The sequence below is a fragment of the Narcine bancroftii genome, chromosome 3 (genome assembly GCF_036971445.1).
Source record: "Narcine bancroftii isolate sNarBan1 chromosome 3, sNarBan1.hap1, whole genome shotgun sequence".
NCBI classification, from domain to species: domain Eukaryota; kingdom Metazoa; phylum Chordata; class Chondrichthyes; order Torpediniformes; family Narcinidae; genus Narcine; species Narcine bancroftii.
This window is the reverse complement of record NC_091471.1, coordinates 367,444,629-367,468,357: the sequence shown is the minus strand read 5'-3', so window position 1 is coordinate 367,468,357 and position 23,729 is coordinate 367,444,629. Positions and strand designations below refer to the sequence as shown.

General features: G+C 37.3%; 1 protein-coding gene across 14 annotated transcripts in view; it reads left to right on the top strand.

The window, feature by feature from the left end:
• rbfox3a (RNA binding fox-1 homolog 3a) overlaps nucleotides 1-23,729 on the top strand; it is a 644,989-nt gene that overhangs the window by 44,545 nt on the left and 576,715 nt on the right. The window lies entirely within an intron of this gene.

The window sequence follows — 23,729 nt, the reverse complement described above, 5'->3', positions numbered from 1 at the left end:
CATTTTTAACGAGGCTACCATATTTTGTGCGTGGGAAAGAGAAGCTGGAACTTCTGGGATCCTAATATTGCCATTTTGTGTTTAGAAAGGATGGTCATCAAAATCCTTGCAAGCCCTGTTCATTGGATGCTCAACTGTGGGAATAACCTGCTTAGACATGTGCAAGAAGACGACAAAAACGAACGTACAGAATATAACTTTCAACTGGTCACTCTCTGCCATTCAATAAGATTTTGGCAGATCTTTTATTAGGCACCTCGTTTATTTTCCTTGATTCCATTAATACTTAGTAATCTCTTTATCTCCATTTTCAAAGTACAAAGAAACTGAGCTTCCATAGCTCTTTTGGTTTTAAAAGGTCTGAAGACTCACAACTACCTTCGAGAAGAAGTCTCTTCTTTGCTCTGTTCCAAATGGTCATGAGATGCTTCAAGACCACATTTACCTTGCCAGGCCCCAAAAGAATTCTGTAGATTTCTATCAGATCAGCTGTCGTTCTTAAAAACTCGAGGCTAAAGGCTCAGGCTGTTTAGTCTCATCGTACAATGAACCTGCCTTCCCACAAACCATCTTGATGAACCTTTATGGCATTCCCTCAATTATATGAATGTCTTTTCTGAGGTAGAAAGACTAAAAATATAATATTCTCAATGTAATCACATCAGGTCTGTAATATAATTGGAACAAGAGTCTCTCCTCTTGGATTCAAATCCTTTCACAGCAATGGGCAACATGCTGTTCATCTTCCCAATTGCTTGCGCTTTATTCATGTGCCGTGATATCCAGATCCCCAGAATATTATCATTTTACCACCATTTCTATTCTCGACTCCACATTTTTAAAATTTGCTTCACCAAAGGAGATGACTTTGTATTCCAGCTACCAAGCCCTCAAATAATAATTTTCTCCATGTGTATCTCTTTCCTTGCATCCTCGTCCCTTTCACCCAGTTTTGTATCATCCGCCTACTTGAAATCGATTGCGAGTCATTGATACAAGCGGTGAAACGGTGAGTTCTTAGCTCACTTCTCTCGAGCTTCCTACTACCCAACCACTTCACCATCCTGTTATTCCTACCCTCTATTTTCTGTTGATTAACCAACTCTCACTCCACATTAGGATTACTTTTAATACCATGTGCTGTAATTCCATTTGATGATCTCTTGTGAAGTATCTTAGCAAAGACCTTTTTAACAGTCCCACGTCAACCAATGAACTATGGAGACCAAACCATTAGGTATATTTGAAGCAGGGGTTGACAGGTAAGGATGTCAAAGCTAAGGGGGGAGAAGGAAGGAGAAAGGAGTTGAGGGAAAAATACTTTTGGCAAGATTCAAATGTAGGAGCAGACTTGATGGACTGAATGGAGTAATCTCCTACGTCTTATGGTTTTGTCCAGTGATTGATCCTTGGAATAATCTTGCTCAGGTAGACAATCTTAGCAGACAGATTCTCTCAAAAAGTAAAGACAGATTTTGACAATGTTGTTTGAAAGATGGAGATTTGCAAGAAGAGTGTTCATGAAAACCTTTTGATTTTCCTGAATATCTCAAAAGTGCAACCAGCTGAAAAGGTAGCTGTGGCTTTACTTTGTCTAGGAGGGAAGAGGAGTTACATCACATTGATAAATAGAAATGCAAATTGAGTACAGGTGAGCATAGATTTGGAGATTCATAACAGAATCCATCAAAAAAATTACAAACTGATTGGCAACAATGCCAAAATATTTTCCCCCAGTTTAACAGATTGTGAAAGGCAAAGAAATCTGTATTTAATTTCTGGAAGTGTGGGAATTAATTCCAATTAAGGACATTCATTTCTAAGAGAAAAGGGAGCATTTGGAATATATTATAATATATTCCAAATGCTTTGTATGCCTTCAAAAAGGAAGTGCATGCCTTGACTGTGGCAGAGACTGCATCATATCATCAAAGTTGGGTGTTTTCATAGATAACACATGGTATGTGCAATATCCTAGACTAATTTTGAATGTATTAGAGCATATTGGATCAGTATTATTTTCCTTAACAGCCCAGGAATTTTCTTGAGATTTTGCTCGGGAGATGATGTACGTCACTTGTTGTCATATCAGGAAAAAGAAGGAAAATGGTTCATTGCTTCATGATGCAATTATTGATCTAAACAGATGGCCAGTACCCCTCAAATGCAGGAAATGTGTTTCTCAAATTCTCCCTCCAACATCATGCATTCACAGTCCATGATACAAAATGGAGTCATCAAGCAAGAATTTCTTACTGTACAGTCCAAGGAAAGATGAGTGGTTGAATTAGATGCAAGTGTAAAAATAAATTAAAATGATCGAAGAGGGTAGACCAGTTATTAATTTAGTTTTTCTGATGGCGTTAATCCTCACTCATTTCTCTCACTGCACTGAAGTTTCTGGAGTGTGACCTGAACTTCAAACCTTCCAAATACTGAGACACAATGCTAAATGTTGAGCCAAAGTTATCCTTTTACTACCAAGTGCAAGAAAATCTTCACTCTTCCTGCTGACAGCAAGGCTGAAATTACTTTTTAAAAAAAGCTTTTAATATCATCGAAGTTTTGATTTTTTTAACTCATTATGTGCTGATTTATTTACATAAATTACACAAAAATCTGTACATGGCAGCAATGTGTTTTTGGAGAGAAAGCATTTGTAGTGAAAGAAATGAATCGGGGAGAACTATTACACTAACTTTAATTCTTCCTGCGTAAATCTCTGCACCAGTAACTTCCATGTAAAATAAGAATATTCAATGTTAAAATTTAGACATACAGTACAGTAACAGGTCATTTTGGCCCACTAGCCTGTGCCGCCCAATTAATCTACACCCCCCCAGTATGTTTTGAATGGAGGGAGGAAACCGGAGCCCTGGGGAAAACCCATGAAGACGTAGGGAGAGAGTACAAACTCCTTCCAGACATCGTGGGATTCAAACCTATGGTCCTGTAAAGGCATTCTACTAATCATTACGCTAACCGCTCTTGAAAGATGGCAACGAGAAAGTCGCAATTGGAAACTATTCTATAGCTTATGATAGGCTAGTCAGTCCCAATGCAACCAGAAAAATAAAATCAGGTTATCAGCTCAGGGATATCACGAAGATCGTTAACAATATTGTTGTTCAGGAAACCTAACAAACTGTGGGTAATGCCTCTCAATCACGGATAAGAAACATTGGTGCAGGCAAAGTCCAAAAAAATTGCCTGGTTGTGGTTTTGGAGCAGGTGGTTGAGTTTTGTTTGGAAATCTGAAATTGCAAAGTTCCATAGCACCAAGTCGAGTCTTTTTTTCCAGGTTCTCTGCTCAAAAGCCAACCAGATTGAAAAGATGATCTGGCTTATTGGGAAAGGATGGTTCCTGGAAAGTTGTACACAAGGAGTAGGGGAGTGTAGTCTGGAGAGCAGTTGTGAGGCTGAGCACGAATAGACTATTGCTGAGGAAGGCAAAGCTGATCATTTGAATGAGAATAATGATCTCTGTATTAAACCAGAGCAACATTTTCACTTCTCAACTGAGAAATATTAATGCTGTTTTCCATTTTCTGGTTCTTTTTCCAAGACTTGGGATGATTGGAGTTCTTGGGACGCAGGGTCACCCTTTCAGAAAAGATGAAATGCATTGAAATGTGGTTTAATCTGTTACCCAGCCCTTTGTTGGGGATTGGCTGATCACGTAAACATAAATTATTCAGGCATTTAGGTACAACGTTCTCAAAAAAAACTCTTCAAAATTCTTGACCAGAACCACTTTGTAGCCAACTGATAATGTAATGTAGGAATTCAAGATTTTGCATAGAATAATGCATTGTTTTATTCATTAGCTTTGTATTAAACAGAAAGTTTTAATGTCACATCAGTGTTTTGTGCATTGAATAAGGATTCATTACCATAACAAGTGGGGCTCTTGTTATATCAAGGTAAGACGCATGTCATATGAGTATACATTACAAATTGAAAAAAAACACACTAAAAGGTTTTTTTGTATCCTTGATGGTGTTGTTCAGTAGCAAAGTCTTAGTTTCAATCTGTAAAAATTATTCAATCTTTGTGTAACTGTTTTTTATAATTGGGAAACAACATTAAGAGGAGAGTTTCTTCCAAATATTGAGGAGATGATGTAGTACTGGAGAAGTTCTATGTTGTACCAATTTTTCGTCCCATTTATATAATATGTGTTCAGGTATCTTTTCCCCTATTTTATCTAATTCTAATCTCGTCCAGTCTGGTTTTTCCCTTGTTTGATAAAAATCTGATAGGTATCTTAATTGTGCGGCTCTATATTAATTTTTGAAGTTTGGCAATTGTAAGCCTCCTTGTTTATACCATTCTGTTAATTTATCTAGTGCTATCCTCGGTTTCCCCCTCTCCATAAAAATTTCCTTATTATTTTCTTTAACTCTTTGAAGAATTTTTCTGTCAGTTATATTGGCAATGCCTGAAATAAGTATAATATCCTTGGAAAAATGTTCATTTTAATACAGTTTATCCTTCCTATCAGTGTTAGTGGTAGATCTTTCCAATGCTCTAAATCGTCCTGTAATTTTTTCATTAGTGGATTGTAATTGAGTTTATATAATTGGCCTAGATTTTTGTTTATTTGTACACCTAGGTATCTTATTGCCTGCATTTGCCATCTGAATGGAGATTCCTTCTTAAATTTTGAGAAATCCGCATTATTCATAGGCATTGCTTCACTTTTATTTACGTTTATCTTGTAACCCGACACTTCTCCATATTCCTTCAATTTCTTATATAATTGTTTTATAGATAGTTGTGGTTCTGTTAAGTACACTATAACATCATCCGCAAATAGACTGATTTTATATTCCCTGTCTTTTATTTTTATTCCTTTTATATTATTATCTATTCTTATCAATTCTGCTAGTGGTTCTATAGCTAGCGCAAACAATAAAGGTGATAGTGGGCATCCCTGCCGCGTTGACCTGCTTAAGTTAAATTGCTTTGATACATGTCCATTTACTGTCACTTTCGCTAACGGTCCCTTATATAATGCTTTAATCCAATTAATATACTTCTCCGGTAGACTGAATTTTTGCAATACTTTGAACAAATAATTCCATTCTACTCTGTCGAAGGCCTTCTCTGCGTCTAAAGCAACTGCTACTGTAGGTGCTTTATTTCCTTCTACTGCATGAATTAAGTTAATAAATTTACAAATATTGTCTGTTGTGCGTCTTTTTTTGATAAATCCAGTTTGGTCTAAATTTACCATTTTCAGTACCTGTTCTGCTAATCTGTTTGCTAATAGTTTAGCTATTATCTTATAATCTGTGTTTAGCAGAGATATTGGTCTATATGACGCTGGTGAGAGTGGATCTTTCCCTTGTTTTAGTATTACTGTAATTATTGCTGTTTTACATGAATCTGGTAAGTTTTGTGTCTCATCAATCTGGTTGATTACAGCCAGGAGGGGCGGTATTATTAGATCTTTAAATGTTTTGTAGAATTCTATTGGGAGTCCATCCTCTCCTGGTGTTTTATTATTTGGTAAATTTTTTATTATCTCTTGTATTTCTACTGTTCCAAATGGTTCTGTTAATTTATTTTGTTCCTCTATTTGTAGTTTTGGTAGTTCAATTTTAGTCAAAAATTCATCTATTTTCCCTTCTTTCCCTTCTTTCCCTTCGTTTTCAGTTCGGTATAATTGTTCATAGAATTCTCTAAAGTTTTCCTTAATTTCTTTTGGATTATATGTAATTTGTTTGTCTTTTTTTCCTTGATGCCAATACCATTTTCTTAGCTTGTTCTGTTTTAAGCTGCCATGCTAGGATTTTGTGCGTTTTTTCACCTAGTTCACAATATTTCTGTTTTGTCTTCATTATATTCTTCTCTACTTTATATGTTTGTAATGTTTCATATTTTATTTTTTTATCCGCCAATTCTCTTCTTTTAGTTGTATCTTCCTTCATTGCTAATTTTTTTTCTATGTTTACTATTTCCCTTTCCAACTGCTCTGTTTCCTGATTATAGTCCTTCTTCACCTTGGTTACATAACTTATTATTTGCCCTCTAATGAATGCTTTCATTGCGTCCCATAGTATAAACTTATCTTCCACTGATTCCGTATTTACTTCAAAATACATTTTTAATTGTTTTTCAATAAATTCTCTAAAATCCTGTCTTTTAAGTAGCATGGGGTTTAATCTCCATCTATACATTCTTGGAGGGATGTCCTCTAGCTTTACTGTCAATATTAAGGGTGAATGGTCCGATAGTATTCTCGCTTTATATTCTGTTTTTCTTACTCTATCCTGCATACTAGCTGATAACAAAAATAGGTCTATTCTTGAGTATGTTTTATGTCTAGCCGAGTAGGATGAGTATTCCTTTTCTTTTGGGTTTTGTTTCCTCCATATATCCAAAAGTTTCATTTCTTGCATTGATTTAATTATAAATTTGGTTACTTTGTTCTTTCTGTTAATTTTTTTTCCCCATTTTATCCATATTTGGATCCAAATTCAGGTTGAAATCCCCTCCTATTAGTATGTTCCCTTGCGTATTAGCTACCTTCAAAAAGATATCTTGCATAAACTTTTGATCAATATTTGGAAGAAGATTCATGTTGAAAGAAATAAAACAAATTATCAATTACCAAAACCAATATTGATGCAAAATAAGCTACTCCCTTTTACAATAGATAACCTTTCCTTTAGAGAATGGGGAAAAAAAATGGATTAAAAGAATAGAAAATTGTTTTTCAGGAAGTAGATTCTTATCCTTTGAACAAATGAGAGATAAGTACAATATAACTGGAGATACAGCGCTGGCATATTACCAACTGAGATCCTACTTGAAGGATAAATTAGGAAGCAATTTGAGTTTACCAGAGGGAAGTAACCTTAAATATGTGATTACAGATACAATGTTAATCAAAAGATTTATAACAAATATGTATATTAAACTGCAAGAAAAGGAGAATGAGGAAACAAATGGTAAAACTAAACAAAAATGGGAACAAGATTTAAATATAAAGATAAAAAAGGAAACATGGGAGAAATTATGTTCTGGAACGATGAGAAATACAATAAATACGAGGCTACGTATGATACAATATAATTGGTTACACAGACTATACATTACACCGCAAAAGTTAAATAAATGGGACCCAACAGTATCTGATAGATGTTTTCGATGTAAAAAAGAAAGGGGAACAACAATTCATGCAATCTGGACATGTGAGAGAGTAGAAAAATTTTGGGATGATCTCAATCAGATATTAAATAAAATAACAGAAAACAATATACCAAAGAATCCAGAGATCTTTCTCCTAAGTAACATAAAAAACAAAGAATTTGGAATTGATTTGGAGGATGCACAAAAAAGATTTGTTAAGATAGCCCTAGCCGTAGCAAAAAAATGTATTATGTCAACCTGGAAATTGGAAGATAATTTGAAAATACAACAATGGTATATAGAAATGAATAAATGTATTCCATTAGAAAAAATAACATATAGTTTAAGAAATAATATTGAAATATTCGAACAAATATGGGAGCCTTACATCAAATACAATAGCGAAAACCTACCGGGGACAAACATTACCTAAGTTGATGGAAGGAGGAGGAAAGAAAAGAATGGACTCAGTAGAATTTCTGGTGTATTTTTGTTGAATGACAACATTGTCTGACTGGTTTAATGCAACCTAGATTGTATACCTAAAATGGATGAGGGGGGGGTGGAGGGGTGGCCTGGGAGGAGGGAGGGGGGGGGAGAAAAAGTCACTGTATATGTGTGAAAAAGAAAAAGTGTATATCATGGCTAATGTTATTTATGGTGTGAAAAATAAAAAAATTTTAAAAAATAAATAAATAAATAAATAAATAAAAAGAAAGAGGAGAGTTTAAGGTTTGGCATATTCCCCAAATGTTCAAACTTGGTATTGAAATTCACCCAACTCCCAAGCATTGTGGTTGCATTTGAGGGCTGGACTTTAAATTCCTATGAAAAGTGACAGATGGTGTACAATCAGGATAAGTGTGAGGTGATGCATTATGGAAGATCAAACTTGAAGGCTGAGTACAGGGGTAATGGTTGAATCCTTAACAGTGTGAAGGACAGAGGGACTTTGGGGTCCAAATCCATACATCTCTCAAGGTTGCCGCACATATTGATAGGATAGTTAAGAAGGCCCATGGCTTCATTAAAGGGGGATTGAGGTCAAGAGATCATTTTGCAACTCTACACATCTTTGGTGGGACCATACTTCATGTTCAGCTCTGATCATTTCATTAGATGAAGGATATGGAAGCTATGGAGAGGGGGCAGAGAAGATTGACCAGGATGTTACCTGGATTGGAAAATAAGTTTTATGAGGGAAGGTTAACAGAACTGGGACTTTTCTCTTTGGAGCAAAGAAGGATGGGAGGAGACTTAATAGAGATTTGCAAGATTCTGAGAAACAGAAATAAGGTTCAGAGCCACCGAATAGCAAATACAGAGGGCCTCTGTTCAATGTGAAGGGAGGAAAGTGTAAGGGAGACATCAGGGGTGTTTTTTTTTTTTTTTTACAGAGTTGTGGGTACCTGGAATGCCTTGCTAGGGATGGTGGTGGGGGCTGAAACATTAGGGGTATTTAAGAGGCTCTAAAACACACATAAAAGAAAAATAGAGGGTTACAAGGTAGGAAGGGTTTAGTATTTATTTTTGGTTGGAATATGTTTATAGATCAATGTCAGGCCTTTATGGTGTTGTAGTGTTCTGTGTTCATTGTTCTGAGTTAAATTTGGCTCCTTTGGAAATAAATTCAAGAATACCACTGAGCACATGTAAAGCAAGGATTAACTTTCTATCACCATATCTATAAAGCCTCAGTCTGCATTTACTTCAGATAAAATGAATATGCCAGAGTTATTCTACCTTTGCAGAACGTGATATCTTTTTTGAGAGACCTATTCCTGGGATTTAACCACATCAGGAAATAATTTTTTATGCAGAATTTATAAATTTTTGCATTGTTGATATAACATTATCCAGAAAAGAATTGCAAGATGGCAGCTTGACACCATTTCACCATGTTTTTTGAAGGTTTAGATTTCTTTAGGAATCTGTTACTGGTTGCTTATTTTTCAATCCAACTTCATAATTTATATCTTTATTCCGACTTTCTTCTTGATGTTTGACTCAAAACTCTACCTGTTCTGCCAAGATTTGTCAGTGATTTATGAATATGAAATTTCAGTCAATGAAATGCAGGTATGACACAGCAATTGGCATGAGCTTAAGTGTGATATTAAAGCGTGTCAAAGGGTAGGCACTTTTCTAATATTACTAATGGATCCATGATTGCATGGCTCTTGGTGAGCTAGAGGTTATGTTGTTGGAAGGGTAGATGCTGAGGTAAGGAAACTGGGAGAGGTGCACACTTCAGTGAATAAAAAGGAAATGAAAAATCCTTTGACAAAAATGCTAGAAAACAGCAAAAAACAAACCATGATGAGCTGGAACTTGCTGAAAAAAAAACGTATTCAGTTCGATGCCGGGCTGTCAGTATTTCTGTGTCAATGCCACCAAGTTCAGGATTTTCACAAGAATGCAGAAGCCTCAGACTTCCTGATTACCCTTTGAGATTAGTTCTCTGACTGTGCTCCAACTTTGAACAAGTGTCAAGTTCAGAGTCAGTGCTCAAACTTGCTGCAATTCCTAGCACTTGCCCTGTGAAATGCCTCCTGAATCTCTAATGGGTAAAACTTGCATAGGAATCACAAATCCATTCTTTTCAATGGAAAGGAACAAGGATAAGTTCATTTGCATTTTTGAAATTAAATAGTTTATTTGCATGCTTCATTTACTTTTTAATTTTTAAAATATTTTAATCAAAATTGTTTAATTGATTTAAAATAGTTATTAAATTGTTTTTGCTGGAATATCAAGAACATTGGCATTTAACAATGTTTAAAGTCATATAGTTCAACATGGCCATTTCATTCTTTGTTTACCTTTCCTTTCCACTTCCTCATCACCACCTTCCCTTCTTATCCATTTCTGTTTTCTTTTTTTGAACACACTAAGACAACACTTCTAAAACATAAAATATTTCCATTATTCCCACATCTAAAATTCCCTTAACCCCAATAGTCCCTCCCCTCTCTGAGTTGCCCTTTGTCCTTTGTCGGGCAACCACATCTCCCCTCTCCATTTGGATTGCGAACCCACTCGCAAGCGTCAACTGATTTCGCAGTGACTGTTATTCTTCCCCACTTTATGACTTTAAATATTAATGGAATACATAACCAAATCAAAAGGAAGAGGCTGTTAAATTTACTAAAAAAAGAAAAAAATGATATAGCATTCGTGCAAGAAACATATCTAACTGAACTGGAACACAATAAATTAAAGAGGGCAGCATCATATACTTCAAAAGCCAGAGGAGTAGCTATATTAATCAATAAAAATGTACCAATCAAAATAGAGGAGGAAATAATAGATCCAGCAGGGAGGTGTGTAATGATAAAGTGTCAGATGTATTCAGAATTTTGGAATTTGCTCAATGTATATGCACCTAATGAAGAAGATCAAAAAATTATGCAAGATATCTTTTTGAAGATCGCAGATACGCCGGGGAATATACTAATAGGAGGGGATTTTAACCTTAATTAGGGCTCAAAGATGGATAAAACTGGAAAAAAGACTAACAGAAAGAACAAAGTAACTAAATTTATGGTTAAATCGATGCAGGAAATGCAACTTTTGGATATATGGAGGAGACAATGCCCAAAGGAGAAGGAATATTCATATATTCAGGTAGACATAAAACATAGTCAAGGATAGACCTATTCCTGTTATCAGCCCACATTCGAGAGAGAGTTAGAAGAACTGAATATAAAGCTTGATTGTTATCGGATCACTCACCCCTGCTATTGGCAATAGAGCTGGAGGACATCCCACCGAGAACGTATAGATGGAGATTAAACTCCATGCTACTTAAAAGACAGGATTTTAGAGAATTCATTGAGCGACAAATTAAAATGTACTTTGAAATAAATATGGAATCAAAGAAAGATAAGTTTATACTATAGGACGCAATGAAAGCATTCATCGGAGGACAGATAATAAATTATGTAACTAGGATGAAGAAGGACTATAATCGGGAAATGGAACAGTTGGAAAGGGAAATAGTAAGTACAGAAAAAGAATTAGCAATAAAGGAAAATACAACTTTAAAAAAAAGAGAATTGGCAGACAAAAAAATAAAATATGAAACACTACAAACACATAAGGTGGAGAAGAACATAATGAAGACAAAACTGAAGTATTATGAGCTAGGAGAAAAAATGCACAAAATTCTCGCTTGGCAGCTTAAGACAGAACAAACTAAAAGAATGGTATTGGCATCAAGGAAAAAGGACAAACAAATTACATATAACTCAAAGAGATCAACGAAAACTTCAGGGAATTCTACGAGCAACTATATTTAACTGAAAACAAAGGGAAAGAAGACAAAATAGATGAATTTCTAACTAAAATCGAACTACCAAAATTACAAACAGAGGAGCAAAATAAATTAATAAAACCATTTGAAATAGAGGAAATACAGGAGATATTTTTAAAAAACTACCGAACAATAAAACACTGGGAGAGGATGGACTCCCAATAGAATTCTATAAAACATTTAAAAACTTATTAATTCCTCCTCTCCTGGAAGTAATGAACCAGATTGAAAAAAACACAAAGCATGCCAGATTCATGCAAATCAGCAATAATTACAGTAATACCAAAGATGGGGAAAGATCCACTAACACCAATATCTCTACTTAACACAGATTATAAGATAATAGCTAAACTATTAGCAAACAGATTGCCCGACTGTGTACCAAAAATAGTAAAACTAGATCAAACTGGATTTATTAAAAAATGATGAACAACGGACAATATCTCTAAGTTCATTAACTTAATCCTTGCAGTACAAGGAAACAAGACACCAACAGTGGTGGTTGCTTTAGATGCAGAGAAAGCCTTTGACAGAGTAGAATGGAATTATTTATTCGAAGTACTACAGAAATTCAACCTACCAGAGAAATATATTAATTGGATTAAAACATTAGTGAAAGTGACAGTAAATGGATATATATCAAACCAATTTAAATTAAGCAATCAACTTGACAGGGATGTCCACTATCTCCCTCACTGTTTGCATTAGCTATAGAACCACTGGCAGAACTGATAAGAACAGAAAATAAAATGAGGGATAAAAATAAAAGAGAAAGAATATTAAATCAGTCTGTTTGCAGATGACATCATAGTATACTTAACGGAATCAGAAATATCAATAAAAGAATTACATAAGAAATTGAACGACTATGGAGAAGTATCGGGGTACAAGATCAACGCAAATAAAAGTGAAGCAATACCAATGAATAATGCGGATTTCACATAGTTTAAGAAAGAATCACCATTTAGATGGCAAACACAAGCAATTCGATACCTAGGTGTACAACTAGATAATAATCTCAGTCATCTATACAAACTAAATTATCAGCCATTAATGAAAAAATTACAAGACGACTTAGAGCACTGGAAAGACTTACCACTAACACTGATAGGAAGAGTAAACAGTATTAAAATGAATATCTTCCTAAGGATACAATACCTATTTAAATCATTACTAATTCACCTAACAGATAAATTCTTCAAGGAGCTAAAGAAAATAATAAGGAAATTCTTATGGAAAGGGGGGAAACTGAGGATAGCGCTAGATAAATTAACAGAATGGTACAAACAAGGGGGCTTACAGCTATCAAACTTTAAGAATTATTATAGAGCTGCACAATTAAGATACCTATCAGATTTTTATCAAACAAGGGAAAAACCAGATTGGATCAGATTAGGGCTAGATAAAATAGGGGAGAAACTACCTGAACATATACTATATAAGTGGAATGAAAAGTTGGTGCAACATAGGAATTCACCAGTACTGCACCATCTGCTCAACATTTGGAAGAAGATTCACGTAGAAAGGAATAAAATATATTATCAACTACCAAAATTAATATTGACACAAAATCAACTAATTCCTTTCACAATAGATAACCTTTCCTTTAAAGAATGGGAGAGAAAAGGGATCAAAAGAATAGAAAATTGTTTTTCGGGAAATAAATTATTATCTTTTGAACAAATGAAGGACAAATATAGTATAACTCACAATACAATGTATTGTGAAAACCTACTTGAAGGACAAATTGGGAAGCAGTCTGAAATTACCAGAAGGAAGCAATTTTGAATATGTGACTACAGACACAATGATAATTAAAAAATTTATAACAAACATGACATCAAACTGCAAGAAAAGGAGAATGAGAAAACAAGCTGTAATCCTAAACAAAAATGGGAACAAGATCTAAACATAAAGATAAAGAATTAAACTTTGGAAAAGCTATGCTCCAGAACTATGAGAAATACAATAAACACGAGGTTACACACGATACAATATAATTGGTTACACAGGCTATACACCACGCCCCAAAAGTTAAATAAATGGGACCCAACAGTATCAGACAAATGTTTTCGGTGTAAGAAGGAAACGGGAACAACAGTACATGCAATTTGGGCATGTGAGAAAGTGGAAACATTTTGGGAAGATCTAAACCAGGTATTAAATAAAATCACAAAAAGCAACATACCAAAAAATCCAGAGATCTTTGTTCTAAGTAATATACGAAATAAAGTACTTGGACTCGATTTGGATGGAGCACAAAAAAGATTTATTATAATAGCCTTAGCTGTAGCAAAAAAATGTATTATGTCAACCTGGAAATTGGAAGATAACTTGAGAATAGAGCAATGGTACATAGAAATGAATAAATGTATTCCATTGGAAAAAATAACATATAATTTAAGAAATAGCTTCACAGAATTCAAACAAATTTGGGAACCATACACGGAACACAATGGAGAAATCCTACCGCGGACCTCCACCACCTAAAATGACAGAAGGAGAAGGCAACGAAATTAACTGACCCAGTATGTAAAAGTAGAAGACACAAATTTCTTGTTTATTTTTATTGTGTGATGACGTTGTTTAACAGATTTAATGTATCATATAGATTGAACGTTGAGTGAATGGGGAGGGGGGGAAAGGGGAGAAAATGACACAGTGTATATTCAAGAGGGAAATGTCTGTGTGTATTTTGGTCAGTATGGTTCATAGTGTTAAAAATTTAAAAAAAAGACAAGTTTAACAATGGTAAAATCAAGGGGCTATGACTTCATTAGATGATAAAAGATTTTTAACTGGTTTATGATGATGTTATAGAACAGCCATTCTCAAAGTGGGGGGGGGAGGACAGCACATTTAAATTAACACCTTGTTTTCTTTTCACCTCATAACATTAGAATTTTTTAATGTCGATGGCAGCAGAGAAGTATGGAAGAATCCAAAACTTGACTGATTCACAGAGTCCTGCTTTTGGGGGGGGGGGGGGTGGGGGGGGGGGGGGTGGGGGCATAGCCAAAAAATGGTTAAGATTGGCTGTTCAAGACCACATACATGATAAGATTACATCAGACAAAGCTTTGTTGCTTCATTTATGATTGGGGCTGATTCTACTAGCAAATTGACAGTGGAGGGCTCACAGGAGATAGATGAATGTTTATCCTGCACCTCGTGGTCCCTGTCCTCAGAATAGGGAAGGTCATTTGGTCCTTAGGGATCAGTCAGAAAAATGTCAATTTTTGACATTTAACATTGCACGTTAAACCTGAGTTTCAAAATATAACTAGTCCATTGGCAGATTAGCATAAATGGACAGTTTTCCTGCTGGTGGTAGGAGTTGATTTAGAACAACCCATCTGAAACCTGTTCTTGCTCCATCAAGGAGCTGAGAAATGGGAATGGGTGAATTTTTCAAGTAAGAAACTGGGGTGGGGGGGGGGAGTGTTATTTTCAGTGAATGATGGATTTTATTCACTTCTGTACTTGGCATTGCTTGAGTAGAAGGAAAAAAAGCATTTGATGATTTAAATGAGAAACCTCACCTTAAGTTGTCAAATTTCGTCTGAAGTTTGCTTCGTCTTTCACCCAGTTATGAAGATCTCTCAAACTTGTCTCGTTTGCAAGTACTTGCAGCAAGAGTTACCCACAAAAGTAAATTTAACATATCTCTCACAATTCCTATCTCTTCCCAGGAATGATTCTCACAATCATTCGATTGGCTCTTTACAGGTTAGGCGATTTGAAATGAGGTTACAAACTGAAACCTTAATAAAACTCTTGAATGTCATCCACCAGCTGAATTCTCTAGAATGTCCGAAAGAAAATAGCTTCGAAATTCTTTTGTGTGGCACCATATTTTGCGAGGTACATAAAAGAATTTAATCCTCAACCTGTGATAGAGCACTTAATACATGATTGAACACTAAATTTGTTCCAGGTCTTCTATGCGCTTGTGTGTGGGAACCTCCAGATGTACATATGGATGTAGAAATGTGTAACACACATTCTGAAGTCACTTGCACAAAAATTTATTGAAGTAGGGTTTCACAAAGCGAGCAATCCCAAACTACTTTGCAGAAAGATACAGACCCAAATATTCTGTGCCACCCAAGCCTATTGTGACAATTTGCAATGGGATATTGCTGAAAGAGGGGTCCAAAAACTTTCTTTGCAAATGCTGCCTCCCCACCTCATATTTAACCCCCCCTCCCCTCATCACTGGTTCTTGGCCAAGTGATCTTTATAAATTGGTCTGAAAAGATCATAATGCATCATGCCTGGGAAATTCAGTGTTCCATCATCTTCAAAGGAGCCCCAAAAGATTTCCAAAAGCATGATTAAAGAAACTTGTAGATGCAAGTGTCAGGTTTGAAGCCCATCACTTAGTAAATACTGTACAGATTCAATGTTTATTTCAAATTTGATGCTTTAATAATTGAGACAAACATGCCAAACAGAGTTTGTTTTTCCACGTATTTTTTTGAACAATTTCATTTCCAGAGTCAGGGAGAGGTTCATTAGTCTGCAGAGTTTTATAGATCGTTCAGGATGGTTCCAAGTGTAATTTGTTTTACTGTAAAGTTCAGATAATTGGCACCCTTGGAACATCCAGGGGGTGCTGGAATGGCAGATTTAACAGACTCTTTGATAGTACTGCGATTAAACACCTTCTTCTTCCTACTCGTTCTTTCTCTCTCTCTCTCTCTCTCTAGTGTACTTACACTAACAGTCTCTCTCTCTTTCTCACATAGCATATGAGTTTAGTTATAAAAGTAAATTTCATTTACAAGAGCATTAAAGAATGTGAAGCAGGAGATGGAATTGTTAGTTCCGAAGGCAAAAGGTGGAATTGTTCTAGATTGTAACATAAATAGTAGTTCTAACAATGACATTGTTTTGAATAAGCCAGGTTATTGGATCAGTAAACAAGAGGGACAGGACAAAACCAGTGCCGTAGGTAGAAATGATCAATCAGCGCAGATGTCAAAAATCATTGTTTAAAATTTGCATGTTCTTGCATTAGGAATCAAATCAAAAGATTTGTTATTTGGAAGTTCTGTTTTGGGTTACTGGAGTCTAGTTTTGTGAAATTAGAGGCAGGCTTATGAAATCTGGACTTTATAAAATAGTCCCTCTAAAGCCCAAGAGGGAAATTAAGAGTTACTCTTTCATTCAGAGGGTAATGTTGTGGAAATATTTGAGGCAGATATCTTTTTGGAACAAAGTTAAATAGAAGGATCCCCTGGCAGATTTAAGTGAACAAGGGTGAAAGGGACTCATAGAAGAGCACAACATCGGAATGGGCCCTTTGGCCCACAATATCTGTGCTGACCATATTGTCAATCTAGACTAGACCCAACTGCCACCACAGGTCTGTATCCTTCTATTCTTTGCATGTTCACGTGTCTTTACAAATGCTTCATAAATGCCTCGATCAAATCTGCTGCTAATATATCCCTGGCACACACCCGAGGGACCAACCACTCATTGCTTCACTCACCTCCTTTAAAATAATTCCACACCTGTGGCCTTCTGATGAATCTATTCTGCACCCTCTCCAAAGCATTCACATCCTTCTAAAAGTCTGGCAACCAGAACTGCATACAATACTCAGTATTTGTTTTAGAATTGACCATGCAAGCTGTACATCCTGCTTCTGTGGTGGTGATGAATTGTGAAGAATAACCTTGTCAAATGTTGTAAAAAAAAACCTGTCTATGCTGAGGAATGTCAGGGAAAGTTTTACAGACCTGTCACGCAAACGTATTGGAAACCATTTTGATTTACAATGTCTGTAATTTTCCTGATTTTAGCACTTTGGGGAAGATGGGTGTTTTTTAAAGACCTTTTTTTGCAAGATTCAGTGTTTGTATCAGAAGTTGCAAACTTCACGCTGCTAACAAGCTCATTACTTCATATGACCTCTGATCTCCTAATAAATCATTGTATGAATGAATCCCAGTAATAAATTTGCATGTCACCCAATGAGGCTGGAACAAATTTAATTGGAATGGAATAAATTTGTACACAGCACAGTAAGTTTACGTAATTACACGACTTTGATCAGGTCAGAGGAAAGCAATCCTGAATGCAAGTTGAGGCATAAACAAATTGAAGGAAAAATAGGTGCAATCAAAAATAATAGGGCAAGGAAGTTTGAGAAGAAGATAGGAAATGATTTTGAAATGAATTTCAAACCTTAGTTCGGTGCATTAACATCAATGACCAAATTTTGGGACTTTATTCCAGCCATTTTTCAAGGTTCAATCTCTGGAATAAACCTACACTCTGAAGTGGGGCTGTGATCTCAATTGCCCATAGTCTGAGTGATTTGTAACCACAACTTGCTTACACCTTTAATGTCTGAAACTGTCTCAAGCATTTTTCAGGAAGAAGTTTTTCTCAGATTGTCGTACAGCACATAAGCAGACCTGTTGGCTCATCATATTCATGCGAACATTTTCGTCTATCTACACTAATCACGCAATAGAGCCATATTTTTCCATGCTTTGCCTATTTAATTCTGTCTAAATGCCTCTTAACCATGTAATTGGACCTGATCCCATAACCATAGTGGTTCTCAACCACCTTCTTTCCACTCACATACCACTTTAAGTATTCCCTATGCCATAGGTGCTCTATGATTAGTAAGGGATTACTGAAGGTGGTATGTGAATGAAAAGAAAAAGTTTGAAAACCACTGTTTTAATTGTACCTAATTGACTCGTTATGTGCACGGTTTCATAACTCCAAAGGAAATGGGCCAATGACCATTTTGCTCAAGCAAAATATTTCAGTAACGATTGGGTCTAGAGCGGTGGTTCTCAACCTTCCCTTCCCACTCACATGCCACCTTAAGTTCTTTTCTTTGGCTTGGCTTCGCGGACGAAGATTTATGGAGGGGTAAATGTCCACTTCAGCTGCAGACTCGTTTGTGGCTGACAAGTCCGATGCGGGACAGGCAGACACGGTTGCAGGGGAAAATTTGTTGGTTGGGGTTGGGTGTTGGGTTTTTCCTCCTTTGACCTTAAGTAATCCCTTACTAATCACAGAGTAACGATGGCATAGGAATTACTTAAAGTGGTATGTGGGTAGAAAGAACTCTATGTTAGTGAGTTACTCCCTGACTAACAATATTACCCCTCCTTCCTTCCACCATAAATATCTTTCCCTTTGTTCTTCATACCCCAACCACCTCAGGCACCCATTCCCAACCCTTTTCTGGCTATCGCCTTCTTGGGACTCTGTTCAAAGATTATGGGGCCCCTTCCCTGTTCAGCAATCAAGTTTAGTTGGTTCTTCCATACTTCTCTCCTGCTGACTGCACAAAAACATTCAAAGTACTTTGATTTCCATGCATGGCCCTTCTTAATTTTACTGTGGCCCCCATGAGTGGTCATGTTTCCCCCAATGAGAATGACTGATCTATGCAATCTTTTCAGGATGGTTTGCTTCCAGTCCAGGTCTGATGAGACTAATGAGACCAATGTGATCCCCACATGTGGTGGGGCATGAGCTGCTTAATTGAGCAAATATGAAAACCATCCTCTCTCCCAGGCTAATATTCTTCACGCTCTGATCCCAATTTCCTATTGTTGGTTCCAATGGGTGGCCAAATACTTCCTTGTTTGACACCAAATAACTGAAACAAATGCTGCTTTGGGGATTTTCAGGTGGACAGACAAAAAGCATCAAAGGTGTTCAAATCATGTTCAAATAAAAAATGGCAATCTTAGAATGAGAATTTGAGTGCTTTCATTTGGAAAGTCCAGAAGCAATAATATGCCTTCCCACATGCATAAAAAAGATGAGAATTCAGGTTTTCCTCCACTTAAAAACCGTCTCTATTCTTCACCGTCTCTCAACGATGATGATCAGCTTTTGTAATAGCAGTGACCTTGAATTTACCTGGATGAACCTCACACAACAGACTTCACATCAGCAAAATAATTTTGATATTCTTCTATTTTCACTGATGCTTTTGTCAGAAACTTTGTACTCTACACTTTTTATTTCTGTACTGTGTATTGATTGATTCATTGAATTTGTTGCAAAATGAACTAATTCACTCTATCTCAGTGCTCGTGACAATACACGTGAAGTTGAAGTCAGACGATTACTATACCTCCAGAAAAAAATCAGCCATGGGTTATTGAATTCTAAGCATGCCCTCAGAAAGCTCATGTTTTTACACAAGGGAAGTTGACCACAAAGCATTGCGTTTATTGTCTTGAGGCAAGGAGAACAGTCTCTGACTGCCCTGAAGCAACAAGTCCACTGGAAAAAGGCCACTGGGACCAGCATTAGAAGAGTCTGCACAAGATGTTAGAAGAGTTCTCAAAAAATTGAAAATTGAAATTTTCAGCAATTGCTATGACTGTAGACTTTTGGACTGGAAAGAGTCTGGTCTGGAAAGAGTCTGGAAAAACAACCAACTGAAAAACCTCACAAAGATAAGCGTATACAGAGCCGTTGTCATACCCACACTCCTGTTCGGCTCCGAATCATGGGTCCTCTACCGGCACCACCTACGGCTCCTAGAACGCTTCCACCAGTGTTGTCTCCGCTCCATCCTCAACATCCATTGGAGCGCTCACACCCCTAACGTCGAGGTACTCGAGATGGCAGAGGTCGACAGCATCGAGTCCACGCTGCTGAAGATCCAGCTGCGCTGGATGGGTCACGTCTCCAGAATGGAGGACCATCGCCTTCCCAAGATCGTATTATATGGCGAGCTCTCCACTGGCCACCGTGACAGAGGTGCACCAAAGAAAAGGTACAAGGACTGCCTAAAGAAATCTCTTGGTGCCTGCCACATTGACCACCGCCAGTGGGCTGATAACGCCTCAAACCGTGCATCTTGGCGCCTCACAGTTTGGCGGGCAGCAACCTCCTTTGAAGAAGACCGCAGAGCCCACCTCACTGACAAAAGGCAAAGGAGGAAAAACCCAACACCCAACCCCAACCAACCAATTTTCCCTTGCAACCGCTGCAATCGTGTCTGCCTGTCCCGCATCGGACTGGTCAGCCACAAACGAGCCTGCAGCTGACGTGGACTTTTTACCCCCTCCATAAATCTTCGTCCGCGAAGCCAAGCCAAAGAAAAGAAAGACTTTTGGACTTACGCAAAGAGGGGAGGGGCACAGAGTAGAAGCACCCAACCTAAAAGAACATAGTCGGACAGGGACCTTGTTGAATGTGAATTATCAGTATCACAAATAACCTGTCCTCATCCAACCACGGTGTCACTGCAGCCAAGAAAGGCTGAGGAAGTTCGGCATGTCTTAATTGTTCTTTGCTATTGGTTGTGGAAGCAAGTATCATGTGGGCATAGGAACAGGTCTTACAAAGATTGCAGGCAACAGCTGAGGGTTGTGAACATAGCTCAAGTTATTCACACAGAACAGCCTCTCCTCCATCGGCTCTATCTTCACCTCCCTCTGCCTTGGGAATTCAATTTATTTTTAGACATACAGCATGATAACGGGCCATTTCAGCCCACAAGTCCATGCTGCCCAATTTATACTCAATTGACCTTGGACATTTTGAAGGGTGGGAGGAAATTGGAGCCCTCAGGGGAAACCCACACAGGCACAGGGAGAACGTACAAACTCCTTACAGCACGAGATTCGAATCCTTTCCAATCACTGATGCTTTAAAGGTGTTGCACTAATTTGCAAAGCCAACTGCCGCAACCTATGAAAGGACACATCCCATGCCATTCACGCTCCCTTCTCACCCTTTCCTTCTGGCAGAATCTGAATGTTTGAAAAAACACACTTCCAGGATCGTTTCTTTTCCTCTGTTATTACACTCCTGCATGGACTTCCCACCAGTATAAGATGATGCATTGCACACCTTAACTGTACTTTTCTTCTTAACACTGTATCCTGCATTTTTGTCTTGTGTGACTTTCAATCCTGCACTTGTTTTATTGTGATACCATGTTCTTATTTTTGCTACACCTGTAGTACAGAGAGGTCGACATGCTTGGATAATACGCCAATCAGTACCTGCGTACATGCGTCAATAAACAATTTAGTTTCATTCAATTCAGTAAAACGCTAAGATTCAGCAGCAGGGATCTGACCTGTCAGCATTGGGCTACGGTTCAATATTTAGAACGTTCAGAGATTGTAAACGATATGACACAGCGCCAGCTATCATAGCGCTGGGAGATCTTGCAAGGAAGGCAGCCATTTTTTCTGATGACAGTCAGAGTTTGATAAAGTATGTTGGTCAGGTTGAATGCAGCGTAAGAAGTTTGAGAGATAGCTGCGGTGAGAATTTCAGCGGCATTAAACTCACTTCTCCACATGCTCTGATTGTATTCATTTGACTTAAAACAAATAGTCCTGTTCCTTTAAAAGATGTGATCTTTAAGATTTCCAAATTTGGATTCAGAGATAAACTCTGTTTAAAAGAGGGAAGGTCTGGCAGCTCCGAGGGATAAAAGGGTCATGTGTGACTTTAATTGGATTTTCATTATATGGTGCTCAATTTCATCAACGTCTTATGGCTTTTGTTGAATTTTTTTTTGCACGGTCAGTGTCCTTCACAAGATGTAAACAGGAACACTGGATACATTTTTAAATTTAGAATATTTTTTAAAATCTCATTCCAGCTAACCCTCCTTTAAGGATAATTAAGTTTGTCCCTGCAAAGAAATAAGAAAGGTGCACAGATTCTAATGGGAGAATCCCCTTGTGCGACAAGACTATCAGTTTTGGCCGTCCTGTTTTGCAAGATATCAACCAGAGCTACTTAATAACCATCAAAAGCAATGACTACTGATTAACCACAATCTGTGTTAGATGTGGCCATTATTGTAACTGCAAGGTTCATGCATTTGATGGCCGATCATCTCAAGATCTGCTGCTGTCTCAAGAGCTTCTGAATTCTGCTCATTTTTATTAGGTAACTTCTGAATTCCACAGTAATGGGGAAGATGTCAAGTCAGCCTTCTGTTTTTAGGAAAGTCAGTCACTGAAAGATTGCTTACCAGAGGAGCAATACAGTGCATTAAGAATCTAACAAGTTAGAGTAAATGAAGCAATTGCCGATTAGTTTCCAAAGTACTTATCTCATTAAACTAAATGAATTATTGATTTGGCAACACTGAAGCTTTTAGTGTGAGTTTGCTTCCTCAAATAGGATTCCATCCAAAAGTTAAAAAGGCAGTTCTTCCTTTCTGATCATTACTTTGTGGGGATTTCGAATTGTTTTATCGGGCCTATTTTACAGGGCTTAGATTATATTATTGCTCAACAAGCTATTTGCTTTTGAGTTTTCAATGTATTTCTCTGATTGATTTTTTTTTAAGTGAAATTTGGCCCAACTCAAAAGTGATGTCATGTGAGTACAAGAGTTGTTTGGCATGTGTATATGAAGGCCAAAGAACAATCTTTTCCATATTTTCAAAGATTTACCAACCAGCTTAAATCGTCCCGTCATTGCATTGAACAGTCAAGTGACTTTACTGTCACCTTTGGAAAAAAATACACAGTGGGTAACAATTTTACATTTACTAAGTGGAACAGGTTTTACACTTGTCACTCGTTAAAAAAATCAGCAATATGCATATGCAGAAATTTCTTCTTTTCTTTCGCTTGGCTTCGCGGATGAAGATTTATGGAGGGGTATGTCCACATCTGCTGCAGGCTCGTTGGTGACTGTAAGGTAAAAACATCATGAGATGGGACCGGAGAAGGAGTCACCCAGTACTAAGGAGTAACAGAATGCAGATGTGACCTTGTCCACTCAAGATAAGCTTGGCACTAACAAGAATGATGTGCAGCAGGCTAACAGAGAAGGGTAGCAACAGCTTATTCATTGGACAATGTCATGGTATGATCATTTACTAAGTGCGTGTCCTGGGGTATAAAAAAACACCACTTGCTGATATCGGGAGAATGCGCCTTCTCCAACTAACACTGTTAGTTGCAAGTGTTACAATCCGGTAATAAAGAACAAAGAACCTTGATTTCGACTCAGTCTGGTGTCTGACTCACTCATTCATGAACAAAGCAGACCTAACATGACTGACAAGTCCGATGCGGGACAGGCAGACACGGTTGCAGCGGTTGCAAGGGAAAATTGGTGGGTTGGGGTTGGGTGCTGGGTTTTTCCTCCTCTGTCTTTTGACAGTGAGGTGGGCTCTGCGGTCTTCTTCAAAGGAGGTTGCTGCCCGCCGAACGGTGAGGGGCCAAGATGCACGGTTGGAGGCGATATCGGCCCACTGGCGGTGGTCAATGTGGCAAGCACCAAGAGATTT